Below are 14,369 nucleotides of genomic sequence, written 5' to 3'. Positions count from 1 at the left end.
CTGCTGTGCCCACTGCATCCTTCAGTGACCTTGTACTGTGGCCACTGCATCCTTCAGTGACCTAGTTGTATATCCAGTGCCCACTGCTGTGCCCACTGCATCCTTCAGTGACCTTGTACTGTGCCCACTGCATCCTTCAGTGACCTTGTACTGTGCCCACTGCATCCTTCAGTGACCTTGTACTGTGCCCACTGCATCCTTCAGTGACCTAGTTGTATATCCAGTGCCCACTGCTGTGCCCACTGCATCCTTCAGTGACCTTGTACTGTGGCCACTGCATCCTTCAGTGACCTTGTGCTGTGCCCACTGCATCCTTCAGTGACCTTGTACTGTGCCCACTGCATCCTTCAGTGACCTTGTACTGTGCCCACTGCATCCTTCAGTGACCTAGTTGTATATCCAGTGCCCACTGCTGTGCCCACTGCATCCTTCAGTGACCTTGTACTGTGGCCACTGCATCCTTCAGTGACCTAGTTGTATATCCAGTGCCCACTGCTGTGCCCACTGCATCCTTCAGTGACCTTGTACTGTGGCCACTGCATCCTTCAGTGACCTTGTACTGTGCCCACTGCATCCTTCAGTGACCTTGTACTGTGGCCACTGCATCCTTCAGTGACCTAGTTGTATATCCAGTGCCCACTGCTGTGCCCACTGCATCCTTCAGTGACCTTGTACTGTGGCCACTGCATCCTTCAGTGACCTAGTTGTATATCCAGTGCCCACTGCTGTGCCCACTGCATCCTTCAGTGACCTTGTACTGTGGCCACTGCATCCTTCAGTGACCTTGTGCTGTGCCCACTGCATCCTTCAGTGACCTTGTACTGTGCCCACTGCATCCAGTGATTCATTACTAGCAACATGTCTGGCAAGGTTTGGCGGGGTGAGAGGAAAGGGAGTTCAATTGCCTCAGCCACTTCTGGGACTGCTCCACGTCCAGGGAGAGGACGCCCAGCTGTACGTGGTCGTGATGCAGCAGAAAAGGGGGCAGCAAAGCCTGGGCCGAGTCAGCGGACGCCATTGTCCAAATATTTTAAAGTTTCTGGTCCCCGTGTGGTGGTTGAGCAAATGGAACCTGACGTACTCATGGACATCATGACTTCCTCCCAGACCTCTACTGTGAGCACCACTCCAAGCAGTAGCAGCAGCAGCCAACATCCCACGCTTGTTGTGACATCCACCCCAGCACCCACTGGTCAGCAGCCCTCCCAGGATGACAGCGTTCTGTCCCTCAGTCCGGCATCTGGGAACCTGCTGATGCAAGAAGCACAGGACTTACTGGGGACTGATGTGGCAGAGATTGAGATCTGGCCACAATCACAAGCGTTGTTGAGTTCTGGTGATGAAGAAGAGGGGTCTGTGTCTGGGGATGTAGGGACAGAAGAGGAGGCGGGGGAGTCAGAGGAAGAGCTGGATTATGATGATGCTGCTGATGATGACGTTGTGGACCCTAACTATGTGCAGCCTGCTGAGTCCGTGGAAGAATGGTCAGAGCAGGATGACGAGTCACCTCGGCCTAGGCAAGGATATCGCCATATGTCAGGCAGGGGCAGGGGCATCGGCAGCAGTGGGCGTGGAGGAAGTAGACAGGACACTGCTTCAGCCGGCACCACCACCATGCAACCCCCGGCAACTACTACCACACATTGCTCCGCTGCACCCTCTGCTAGTGGGGGCCGCAGTAAATTAAAGTCACCAGTGTGGGATTGCTTTGAGGAATGTACTGATGACAAAAGGTATGCGGTGTGCAGGTTATGCAGCAAAAGATTGAGCCGTGGGAAAAGTCTGAGCAAGATGGGTACCTCATCCCTCCAGGGCCACCTGAGAAGCCGCCACTGCCGCGAGTATGCGGACTTTAAGAGGAAGCAGGCACTGCTGGCAGGGGTTCCTGAGAGCAGAAGGCCCACCAGCGCAGCAGCATCCTCCCTCCCTCAGGGTCGTGAATCCCCCACAGCAGCAGCAGTAGTAGCACGCAAGCGCTCTTCCACCTCGGCTGCTCAGGACACAGACATTGAGGCTGGCAGCCAGTGTTCGTCTCTCTCCTCTGTCTCCCCTGCATCCCAGCGTCGTCAGACCCTGCTGAGCGACACCTTTCAGGGTCTGACCAAGCCTCTGCCTCCAAGCCACAGGCGGATCCGCAAACTAAATGGCTTGCTGGCCCGGGCCATGGCATCACAGCTGCTTCCCTACTCCCTGGTGCAGGAGGGGAGCGCCATGCGGACGCTGCTCCAATTTGGCATCCCCGAGTGGCAAGTCCCCAGTCGCCACTATTTCAGCAGGAGCGCAATCCCAGCACTCCACAAGTTTGCGGTGGAAAACGTGGCCCGTTCCCTGGACTACTCTGTGGGCAAGCGGGTCCACGTGACCATGGACTCGTGGAGTAGCAGATTTGGGACAGGTCGCTACCTGTCCTTTACGGCCCACTGGGTGACACTGATGAAAGGGAGGGAGGACAAGAGCGCATCAGCCCAGCTAGTGGTGCCACCACGCGGGATCAGGGGGGATGCAGAAGGGTCCTGTCACGACACTCCCTCAGCACCCGGAAAACAAGCCCGCCTCGGCAGCAGCAGCGCCAAGCCTCGGCACTGCCAAGCCCTTTTAAAATTGGTGACCCTGGGGAAGGAGAGGCTTATGGCCACCAACGTCCTGGCCGCCCTCAGGAAGCAGGAGCGGAGGTGGCTGACCCCCAGAGGCCTGGAAGTGGGGTATGTGGCAGCCGATAACGGGGCCAACCTGGTGGCAGCAGTGCAGCAGGGAAACCTCCAGCACATCCCCTGCTTGGCCCACGTGCTCAATCTTGTGGTGCAGCGCTTCTTGCGCACCTACCAGGGGATGAGCAAGCTGCTGCAGGATGCCCGGGCGGTGGTACGCTTTTTCCGCCTGTCAGCCACTGCCTCTGCTCTCTTGTCCACCTTACAGCAGCAGTATGGAAGGCCACAACACCGGATGATCATCGACATGCCAGTTCGCTGGAATTCGACTCTGGCCATGTTGGAGCGGCTGTGTCAGCACAGGCTGGCTCTTAGGGCCTACATGCTAGACCCAAGTGTCCCCAGCAACCAGCAAGTCCCCATGATTACTGCCACTCAGTGGACACTGATGCAGCAAGTATGCCTGGTGCTGAGTCCCTTCCTGGAGGCAACCAAGATGGTCAGTGAGGAGCGGGCCTCTGTGTGCCAGTGGGTGCCCTTGGTTTGTCTACTGGAGCAGGCAATGGACAATTTAATTGAGCGTGGGGATGAAGCCCTGAGGCAGTTGGAAGAACAGGAGCAGATGGCAGCACAGTCCAGCTCAGAGGAGGGCTCACAGCAGGTAGTGGAAGAGTTGGAGGTCCCTAACCTGAATGAGGAGGAGGAGGAGGAGCAGAGTGCAGCAGGCATTGTACGTGGATGGCGGTTTGAGGAGGACAACGACATGGCACAGGAAGAGGACAGGCATGCGTTATGGGACAATGGCGAGGAAGAGGAAGATCTTGCTGGCAGGGCCCACTTGTTTCCCATGGCTGTGCACATGTTGCGCTGCCTTCGCAGGGACCCCCGGGTGATCCAGATGCGTTCAAGGGAGGACATCTGGATTACCTTGATGCTTGATCCCCGTCTGAAGGGGAAGCTGGGAGACTTAATGACGCCACCCACCACCGAGCAACGCACAAGGGAGTTGAAGGAGGCCCTTGTGCGCAGACTACTGGAAGCATTCCCCCAGCCTTTCACCCCCACTGTAACTGCTCTGCCAAGCCAGCAAGAGGTGCCTGCCATTGCCACTAGCAGCACAACAACAACCACCAGCAGCAGCAGCAGCAACTGGCGCCCCGGAGACCTGAAGAGCCTAAGCAAGAGCCTGTATGCAGTGCAGCAGCCCAGAACAGAGGTGCCCGCCACAGCATCCACCACCAACCAGCACAAGCAACGACTGACCACCATGGTGTCTGACTATATGGGGTCATCCAGCGGGCTCAATGACACCGACAGCCCCGTGGACCCCTTGGAGTACTGGGTCAAGAGACTGGACATCTGGAGCGAGCTTTCCCAGTACGCCCTGGAACTCCTATCCTGCCCTCCTTCCAGTGTCCTCTCAGAGAGATGCTTTAGTGCGGCCGGTGGCGTGGTCACAGAGAAGCGCTCTCGGCTCTCCCACGCCTCTGTGGACAAACTCACCTTCCTGAAAATCAACCAGGCTTGGGTGGAAGGTGAGTTCCTGGCCCCTATTGTCGGACACAGGGGGACATGAAGTGGCTGCTGCATGTGCTGTTGTTAACTATGCCTGCCTTTATAAAGACATTTACTACCTGCCTAGTGCCTACCTTGGTTAATTTTTTGGTGTTATGGTACTACTACCAGTAAGTTGCCATGGTCCTCCTTCTGAGCTGCTGAACTGACCGCCCGCTTTGTCCTCCTGACTCAGTCGCTACTACACTCTGCGTTCACACTGCCCGGGTCGCCGGGTGCATTTAATTTTTTGGCCAGCACTATGACGCTGTGCTACTACTACTGTGCTGCTGCTGCTGAACTTACCGCCCGCTTTGTCCTCCTGACTCAGTCGCCACTACACTCTGCGTTCACACTGCCCGGGTCACCGGGTGCATTTAATTTTTTGGCCAGCACTATGACGCTGTGCTGCTACTACTACCACCAGTATGTTGCCGTGGTCCTTCTGTGCTGCTGAACTGACCGCCCGCATAGTCCTTCTCCTGACTCAGTCGCTACCACCACTGCACTCTGCGTTCACACTGCCCGTGTCCACTGACAACTTTGCTGCGATGTCATTGCTAATTGCTGCAAAAAAAAAACAAAAAAAAATTACAAAAACCTCTCTGGGGCCTTTTTGGCGTCAGCCACTCATCCTCCTCCAGCGGTACCTTCGCCGCCAAGTGTCATTGGAACTCGCCTTCACCTCTTTGACTGCTTAACGCGTATATCCCTTTTTAAACCACTTATTATCAATTAATAGCCCCATTTAAAGTGTTGATTTCACTTTAAAATCCATTTTCTCTAGAAAAAATTTTTTTGGGGGAATTTTTTATGTTAAAGTTATGTTGCCCCTTATCACCTCGATAATCCATGCTATTTGGGGGACTGTAGCATGTATGGGGGCTTTGTTATTAACGTTAAAAGAAAATCCGCCTCCGGGCGTGAATCCGCGCGTGATTACGCCATTCACGGGAAAAAATCCGCGTGGTTGCGTGGACGCGGACGAAAATCCGCATGCGGCGGGGCCGAAGGCGAATTTTTTTTTTGCAACCACGCGGATTTCCGAATTCGTGGATGAGGCACATCCGAGCATCCCTGATCAAAAGGCATTTTGAAACTAGGAAACCTTGGTCAAAAAGAGGTCTGGCAGACCCAAACCCAAAACAGAATCAAAAGTTGTGAGAGAAAACAGGTTGCACGACAGCTTTAGCACATCCTAATAGTTATTGTACTAAGCAAGTCTCAGTTTCAACTGTAAAGAAGAGACTTTGATATGCAGGTTTGACAGGTCAAGTTACAGCAATCTGCCCCACACCATTCCATTTTCAACATTCAATTTTCATAAAAATTGATCAGAAAACTCGAACACTCCTGATCTTCTTTTATTAAATAGAGATGGGAAAATGTATCAGATTTCTCAAATGTATTAAAAAAAAGCTTTAGATTTTTAGGAAAACCGATTATTTTTTATTGAATTGCTGTAAAATTGGATCGTTTTATTGTATCGTGTGTGGCCACCTCAAGGTATCCTTTAAGAAAAAAAATAAGATGTAAGCTTGAAACATGGAGTGGCTAGCACAATCTCTAAACTAAAACTACATTAAGCTCATTTGGGATGAACTGGACAGAACAGCAAAGCAAACTACAAGTACCACACATTTATGGGAACTTCTGCAACAGAGTTTAGAAGAACTTTCTGAAGAATATTTGATTTTTATTGTAAAAAGAATTCCACAAGTATATTCAGCAGTTATATCTACCAGACTTGGCTACTTCAAAGAATACATGTTGGTTTATATATGGATACCATGATTACCTTTTTAATTTCAATTGTTTATTTTTTCTTTGCATTTCAGAGTACAATAAGACATTGACCAGCTTGAATTTAAACAAAATACTGGATAAATGGGGGTGTTTTAAGATCCTTGCCCGGCATAAGATTGGTCTATTGATTTCAAGTGTTCTAAGTGCTGCAAACTCAGGACATAGACATCAGGGCCCATATGCAATTATTATTTTCTCCTAAGTTTTCTCCTAGGAGATAATTTTTCATATTCTATTTAAAATAACTTTTTAGCACTTTGCAATGGAAAAAGCACCACAAAGTATGTGAAATAGCATTATCACCATTATTTAACGTATTTTCAACCTTGCTGGTGGCTTAAAAAGCATTTTATCGATACGGTGTGAAAATATCACCTAGAAGAAAACTTGGGAGAAAAGGTGAATTGCATATGGCCCAAGGGCCCATATGCAATAAACTTTTTCTCCTGAGTTTTCTCATATGTAATATTTTACTAACTTTAAAAAAAAAATGCATTTTAAACCACCAGCAAACACAAAAATACACAGAATAATTTTATTGCTTATTTTCCTACTTTTTAAAACTTTTTCAATTGCAAAGTGTTGAAAAGTTCTTTTAAACATAACATATGGCCCCAGGGTCTGTACCTAATTCAGTTTTTCTCCTGGGTTTTCTCCTAGGAGATAATTTTTCATCTTCTTTTTTAAGTAACTTTTCAGCACTTTACAATTTAAAAACTACCAAAAACTAGGTGAAAAAGATGCTAAAAAATTATTTTTTGAGTACAGTATTTTCTTTCTTGCTGGTGTCTTAAAAGGACTTTTATTAACAAGTTGTAAAATATAATCTAGGAGAAAACTAAGAGAAAAAGTTAACTGCATAAAAAGTTCATTGCATATGCAAATAACTTTTTTTCTCTTGAAGTTTCTCCTAGGTAATATTTTCACAACTTGTTAATAAAATGCATTTTAAACCCACAGCCAGCAAGGAAATATTCAAAATAATTTTGATAGTAAATTTCCAAATGTTTTTTGGGGCTTCAATTGCAAAAGTTGAAACATTATTTTAAGAGATGATTAAAAATTACATTTTAGGAGAAATCTCGGGATAAAATGTAAATTGCATATGGGCCCTGGGCCCTTATTCAATCCATGTTTTTTACTAAGATCATTTTTCATGTTCTGTTTAAAATGACTTTGCAGAACTCTGCAATTCAAAAAGTATCAAAAATTAGATGAAAAGGTATAATCACGATTATTCTGAGTACTTTTTTGCTCTCTGGTGGAGAAACCCCAGGTGAAAAGGGTAATAGCACAGTGAATTGCATAAGGGCCAAGCTCTCTTTTGGGTTTTACTGCCTTTCATAAGACATTTTCTTTGTTTGGCAATTGGAATCACTGCCCTAGCGTTTGAAGATGTTTGAGAGTTGCAATCCTTTAATGATGGTGCTGTCACACCAGGTCACAATGCTGTCATAGGCTCCGTGTGCCATTTTCCCCAGTTCCAATTATGCTTCTTTATTCAGTTTTACCTTTATTTGCACATAACCTACATACCGTACTTATAGGCTATTGTGCTACATGCCAAATGTGACCCGTCAACGTCAAGTCACTGACATTTGCCCTGAGCAGGTATCCCGCAATGTTCAGTATTGCATTCCTGATTGAGATACTAGATTATAATCAAATGGAATGTGGACAGCAAGCCTGTAGAACTTTTTGAAAAGTTTGTATTTGAAAAGACAGTTCCAAAGGCTCCAGGGTTGACATTTTACTGTACCTGCATTCCGCTTACATTATAATTATCAATAAACTGCTGGATTTTTTTTAACACCTACAGCATATGTTTCACTGTGCTATTATGTTGAAAAATAGAATAGGGAAGAATATGGCTTTAAAATAAATCTCCATCACCTTATTTCATTTTTCCTTTCCATCATAATGTTATTGATTGTACTATGATACGTTGACAGCACATAGCAAATGTTTTCTTCTACGTATACACAAAACTCTTTCAAAATGATTTAAAAAAAAAAGCAAAACAAACGACAACACAGAGAATAAAAACAAATAGGTCATCACATTTATTCCATTCTTTATTTATTTGCTTCAGTCTAGCTATTGATAAAAACAGCTACAGATAGATCAATAGACAGAAAGATGATGAAAGAGAGATACTTATATTTATAGACTGATAGTGTTGCTTGGATACCCACAATCACGGATTCAAATAAATCTGGCCATGGCAGTCCTAAAATCCAAATAAGCCGTGATTGTGATCCGGATTTGAAACTGAATAATTCGACTTGGATTTTATCCGTGATTGCCTGAAAAATCCGTGATCATGGGTTTGTGATCCAAATTTGACTTTAATGTTAATAGCAAAGCCCCCATACATTCCCCAATCCCCAGAATTGCATGGATTATGAAGGTGATCAGTGGCTACAATTTACATTTTTTTTTTCAAAAAGACCTTATAGTTTTTGAGAAAATCTAATTTAAAGGGACTCTGAGCACCTCTCATGGGTATGCCTTTAAGCCAGATGACTTCCAACAAAGTTGTACTATGACCCCTCTGGTGAAGCCTCTTACAATGGCCATGCATGTCACTTCCTATTCCTGCTTCATTCAGTGATGCACTTCTCTAACAGAGAAGACAGTGTTGACCCGGAAGTTATAACATAGCCAAGATGGCAGGCGCGATTTTTAAATTGAAATCGAATGAAAACTATTTGGTGTAAAATGGCAATTCAGGCATCAAATGAAAGAGGAAAGCACAAGCTACAGAAAGGTATGCATCTTCAAGTACTTTGCAGTACTGGTCGGAGACTCTAGGCATACCCATAAGAGGTATTCGGAGTCCCTTTAAAGTTTCCAATGAAAGTATTTGTGATTAAATCCCGCCGACTTTAGCGGTTAATAGCAAATCCCCCTTACATGCAATAAACACCAAATTTGCAGGATATGTTAAGTAGAACAGTGGGAATAAGGGATACATTTTTTTCCAAAAAGACCTTATAGTTTTTGAGATAATCGATTTTAAACATCGAAAGGAAATTTGAAAGGAAAAAAGTATACATGTAAATGCGGTAGATACATGAACTGTCATTTACCGCATTTAAATGTATACTATTTTTCTTTGAACCTTTAAAATCTATTATCTCAAAAACTATAAGGTCTTTATGGAAAAAATGTTTCCTTTGTTCTCACTGTTTTACTTAATATATCCTGCAAATTTGGGATATATATCATGTAAGGGGGCTTTGCTATTAATCACTTAGGTCGGCGGATTTTCAGCTTATAATCACGGCTATTTTTTCCATGGTCATGGCCGTGATCACCGGGCAATTACACAAAATAAGGCCGCATCCATGATTGATTCGGATCACGATGTTGGATAGTGAAGTCTTTACTAGGTGTGGTAGGGAGTTCCAAAGAGTAGGGGCAGCATGACAGAAAGCTCTGTCTCCAGAGGTTTTGAGGTGCACTCTGGGGGTGACCAAGTTTATGGATCCTGCTGATCTGAGGTGGTGAGGGGTGTGGTGCAGCTTCAGCAAGTCCTTCATGTATCCAGGGCCCAAGTTGTGCAGTGATTTGAATGTCAGCAGTCCAATCTTGAAGAGTATTCTCCATTCTACTGATAGCCAGTGCAGTGAGCGAAAGATTGGTGTAATGTGACCAGGGGCGTAACTAGGCCCCACCGGGCCCCCATGCAGAATTTCAGACCGTACCCCGCCCCCCCTCCCGGGGCCCGCTCGTGGCCGTTTTGTGGGGGCTGGAGGGGTGGCAGCATGAGGGGAAAGCCTTGGCCACAGTCGGCGGGGAGAGGGGAAGTTCCCCCCCTCTCCCTCACCTCGGGGCTCTCCCCTCTGCGCTCCCCTCCAGCTAGATATAGTGTGGGCAGTGGGCAGCGAGCAGATACATACCTTCTTCCGTGCGTTCCATTGCAGACTCCTCGCTCTAGCGGCTGACGTCACTTCCGGAAGTGACATCAGCCGCTAGAGCGAGGAGTCTGCAGTGAATCGCACGGAAGAAGGTATGTATCTGCCCGCCGCTGCCCGCTGCCCACTGCCCACACTATATCTAGCTGGAGGGGAGTGCAGAGGGGAGAGCCCCGAGGTGAGGGAGAGGGGGGGGGGAACTTCCCCTCTCCCCGCCGACTGCGGCCAAGGCTTTCCTCTCATGCTGCCACCCCTCCAGCCCCCACAAAACAGCCCCGAGCGGGCCCCAAGGTTAGCATGGGCTGCAGGGCCTATTGTTACGCCACTGAATGTGACAGTGGCAAGGCTGGTTAGTTAGCATTCTGGCAGCAGCATTCTGCACTAATTGCAGGTGGAGCAGGTTTTTTTTTGGAAGGCCTGCATAAAGGGCATTGCAGTAGTCCAGCCGTGATGTGATGAATGCGTGAACTAAGGTTGGAAGATCCTCTGGGGGAATCAGATGTTTAATTTTTGCAATGTTCTTCAGATGAAAGTAGGAAGATTTGACTAGGGATGAAATTTGGTTTCTGAAACTCAATTCCTCATCGATTAGCACACCAAGGCTGCGCACAAGGTTGGAGCTGTTTATGTCTGAATCCTGATTGGTGCTGATTTAGGATAGAGCTATTTTGATGGTGAGCGCTGGCTTAGGACAAAAAGGACCTCAGTTTTGTCAGCATTCAGTTTAAACCAGTTATCATTCATCAATGCCTGTAGCTCGACTAAGCAAGAATTTATTTTTGGAGTAGGGTCTGTTCCTCCAGGTTTGAAGGACAGGTATAGCTGTGTGTCACTGGCGTAGCAGTGGTAATTCAGGCCATGTTGTTGGATAATTGTACCGAGTGGTAACATATAGATTGCAAACAGCAGAGGGGATAGGATTGATCCTTGTGGAACTCCAAATTTTAGAGGTGCAGGGTTGGACATGATAGGTCCTAGGGCTACTCTCTGTGTTCTGTCAGTCAGGAATGATCTGAACCACTGGAGGACTGAGCCATTGATGCCACAGTACTCCTGCAGGATTTCATGGTCAACTGTATCAAAAGCTGCTGAAAGATCCAAAAGATTAGGATGGAGCATTGCCCTCTGTCCCTTGCCATTAACAGATCGTTGCAGACTTGGATGAGGGCTGTTTCACAGCTGTGGTGTTTCTTAAAGCCAGATTGTAGAGGGTCCATGATGTTGTTAGCTGAGAGCCTGGTTTCAAGTTGGAGATAGACAGCCTTTTCAATAACTTTATCTGTTTGAATGTTATCATATTACTGTGTTTTAGATTTGATTGCATTGCATTGCTTGCAGATAGTTCTGAAAACAAAGAAAGTAAACGCTGGGGTTACAAAAGAAATTAGGCAAAAACACACAAATACTATGATATAGGAACTATTATTTTTTAGCCACAGGATACATATTACATGCAACTACATATCCTACTGTTTAATGGGTGTTGTGTTTGTGAGAGCTCAAATATAGTATGCATATAATTATATAGAAGAACAGTTTTAATATTGTTGGACTAAAATTCAGTTATGATAACCAGTGTGTATGTTTTAAGCTGAACATTTTACGCATTCATGTATTTCTCAATTGCAAAATTCTCAGAGACGTCTGTACTACATATAACATAAGTGCGGTGAGGGCCGGGCCGAGTCAGGGCGCAGTGTAGGAGGGGGCGCACAGTTAATTCAGTTGTCATTCCTAATTGTGTATGAAGCAGAAAGAAATAACAAAAGGGGATACATAGCAGTGACTGCAAGCCAGATAACTAGATATTAAGGTGTTGGGGAGGTTGTTTTAGAATTATTTTAACTGTAGTGAATCACAATAAAAACACCAATGTAAGTTGTTTTTTTTTCCTGGTGCTTCCATGGCATACTATGGGTTTCCGGCCCCGCCCCAAACCCCATTGGACACCATAACTATAAGAATTTTGAGAGCGCATAGCCCACCATTCTTTTTCCTTTGTCCTCGCCTATCCTTACCTTACCTTATCCTGTCCTTATCCTGGACACTATTTTTTTCCCCTACAGGTCACCTTAATACCCCCAGGGTTTACCACTTTTCCTGCGGAAGTCTTATTATGGGGACTAAATGAACCCTACAGAGATCCTGGTTTTCTGGTCTCTGAGTATTTTATGTGCAAAATGTATGAGTTGCTAGGCTGCACTTACCATTTCTTCCCTTTTTCTCCTGTCTCTGTTTTGAAGCTGCGGGGTTGGCTCATGTATCTGTGTCTCCAGCCCTGTTTGTATCAGGGCTTAGTGAACAACTAACATAATAAGTGCGGTGCCAATATCAGCATTAAGGGCTCTTTCACAGTGCGACGTTAAGGTCGCACATTATAAAAAGTAATAACGCAGACTAACACACAGCAACACAAAGTATGTGTGACATTTACAATGCTCATGTTGCGTTGTGTGTAACGTGTAGCAATAGTTAGAAAGTGCCGCATGCTGTGCGTTCTCTGCGTTATTAGCTACGTTGGACTGTTTGCACATGCTCAGTAATGTTTTTGATTTTTTTTTTTAAACTGTGACGCATGCGCCATTTTCCTTCTATCAGTATGCAACGAAAACGGCGCACCGCGAGACACATAACGCAGGGCAATTTAACGTCACACTTCAAAAGTGACATGCGCAACACGTTGTGCGACCATAACGTTGCATCAAACGCAACGTCCTAGTGTGGAAGAGCCCTTAAGGATGGATTCTATGAAAATAAAAATTGTCATGAACTTCTAGCACTTAAAATATGCTCTGTTGAGACACATGGGACAATTTTTACAATTATTTCAACTGTAGTGAATCACAATAAAAACACCAAAGTAAGTTGCTGTTTTTTTTTTTTTTTGTATGCAATAGAAGAAAACTATCCGGGCACAGATGCTTTGCAAAGATCCCACCGTTTATTTCATCCCTACCAGACAGCTACAAACACCAAGGCAAAGGCCTGACAGCTGTTTCACAAGCAAACGCTTACTTCCTCAGAGGAAGTATCTGTCTGGTGGGGATGAAATAAACGGTGGGATCTTTGCAACGTATCTGGTGCCCCAGATCTTTTTCTTCTATTGCATACTGTTGACTGCTTAACAGGAGGCACAGTGAGTTATCGTGATTTATCCACACCCCCCTCCCCCCCAGGCTGCCCTTTAGCATCTAGTGCTGATCATCTCTCTCTATACCTGTATTTAAGTGTTTTTTTTATTTGGTAGGTAAGCATGAAATTGCAACCGGTGCCATGAAAAAAAAAGAAAATAATTTTATGAAAATGAATAGTAGCATTATGCCTTACATAAATGTAATGTAACAAACTCACTTTGCTGGCATTCCAGCTACGAATTTGGCACCTCCAGGAGCTGCATGAGTGCATGAGCAAACATCTTCATAGATGGGCGTGTGTGGCCATGTGTCCATGTTATTCCCCCTGATGGTGCTGTCAGAAGGGAATGGTCAATTATTAGTTTTTAGTGAATGTCCAATTGGCCACTCTGTTTCATTGGCAGCCAATAGACTACTGGGACAGGAAGTTCCACCCGAGTGATCTCGGCCCCCCAAAAGTTCTTTCCAGTGCTCCCTTCCCCATGATAGAGTTTAGTTATTCATGTGCTACTATGCTGGGTGTGATTATCAGATTGCCTTGTGTATGACCTTAGCCTGACCTTTGATCTTGTATTGATTGACACCTAGACCAGCGTACATGTAATAGAGGCCTTAGGAAAAATTGCCGCCAGGTAGTATCGATAGTGGAATATCAGTTTAATTACCTATATATTCTTAAGTATAAGCCACATTTTTTGAGCCCAAAAATGGGGGTCTCAGCATATACTCGAGTCACTACCTTTTAGATAACCCGCCGAGTGCCCCCACAATATGCTTAGTGGTGTGTCATCCCCCCCCCAAGTGCTCCCTCCGCCCTATGCGGGCGGCATAGTGGTGCGGAATGAATTTGCTGTGCAGTGGCCATCCCCAAGTCTCTCACTCTCCCCGCCAACACTCGTCAGAGCGGAGAGCTATGCGAAGGACCGGATTTTTACTTTTTTCTGCCCAAGGTACACTGTCACCCCCCCCCCCAATGGCCAACCACATTTGATCCAGATTTTTACAGTGGGCTCCTGACAGTATATAGATTGATAAGTCTTCACTGCTACTGTATATAGTTACATTTTACTGGTTTTGTAACCCTTCCTTCCACTCGGTCCAACTTCCTAAAACATTTTGGGCAGATCATGGGGCATAACCTCTGCAGGGGGGGGCACCTCTCTCCCACATCCCAAAGGACCCTCCGCCAGTGTTGCCCTACAGCTCAAATAAAATTGCAGAGTAGTACAGCTTAATTAATTGAGTGGTGGGTCAGGTTCACACTCCTCTTCCCTGCAGAGGGGCGCTATGATGCAGTATTATTATTA

At 46.1% G+C, this 14,369-nt stretch overlaps 1 long non-coding RNA gene across 2 annotated transcripts in view; it reads left to right on the top strand.

Annotated features, from left to right (window-relative positions):
• The window catches only part of LOC137518459 (uncharacterized), a 260,370-nt gene that overhangs the window by 67,397 nt on the left and 178,604 nt on the right, over positions 1 to 14,369 (top strand). The window lies entirely within an intron of this gene.

The sequence above is a fragment of the Hyperolius riggenbachi genome, chromosome 5 (assembly GCF_040937935.1).
Source record: "Hyperolius riggenbachi isolate aHypRig1 chromosome 5, aHypRig1.pri, whole genome shotgun sequence".
In the NCBI taxonomy this organism is placed as follows: domain Eukaryota; kingdom Metazoa; phylum Chordata; class Amphibia; order Anura; family Hyperoliidae; genus Hyperolius; species Hyperolius riggenbachi.
Note: the sequence above shows the minus strand (reverse complement) of the source record. Positions and strands in the feature narration are given on the sequence as shown.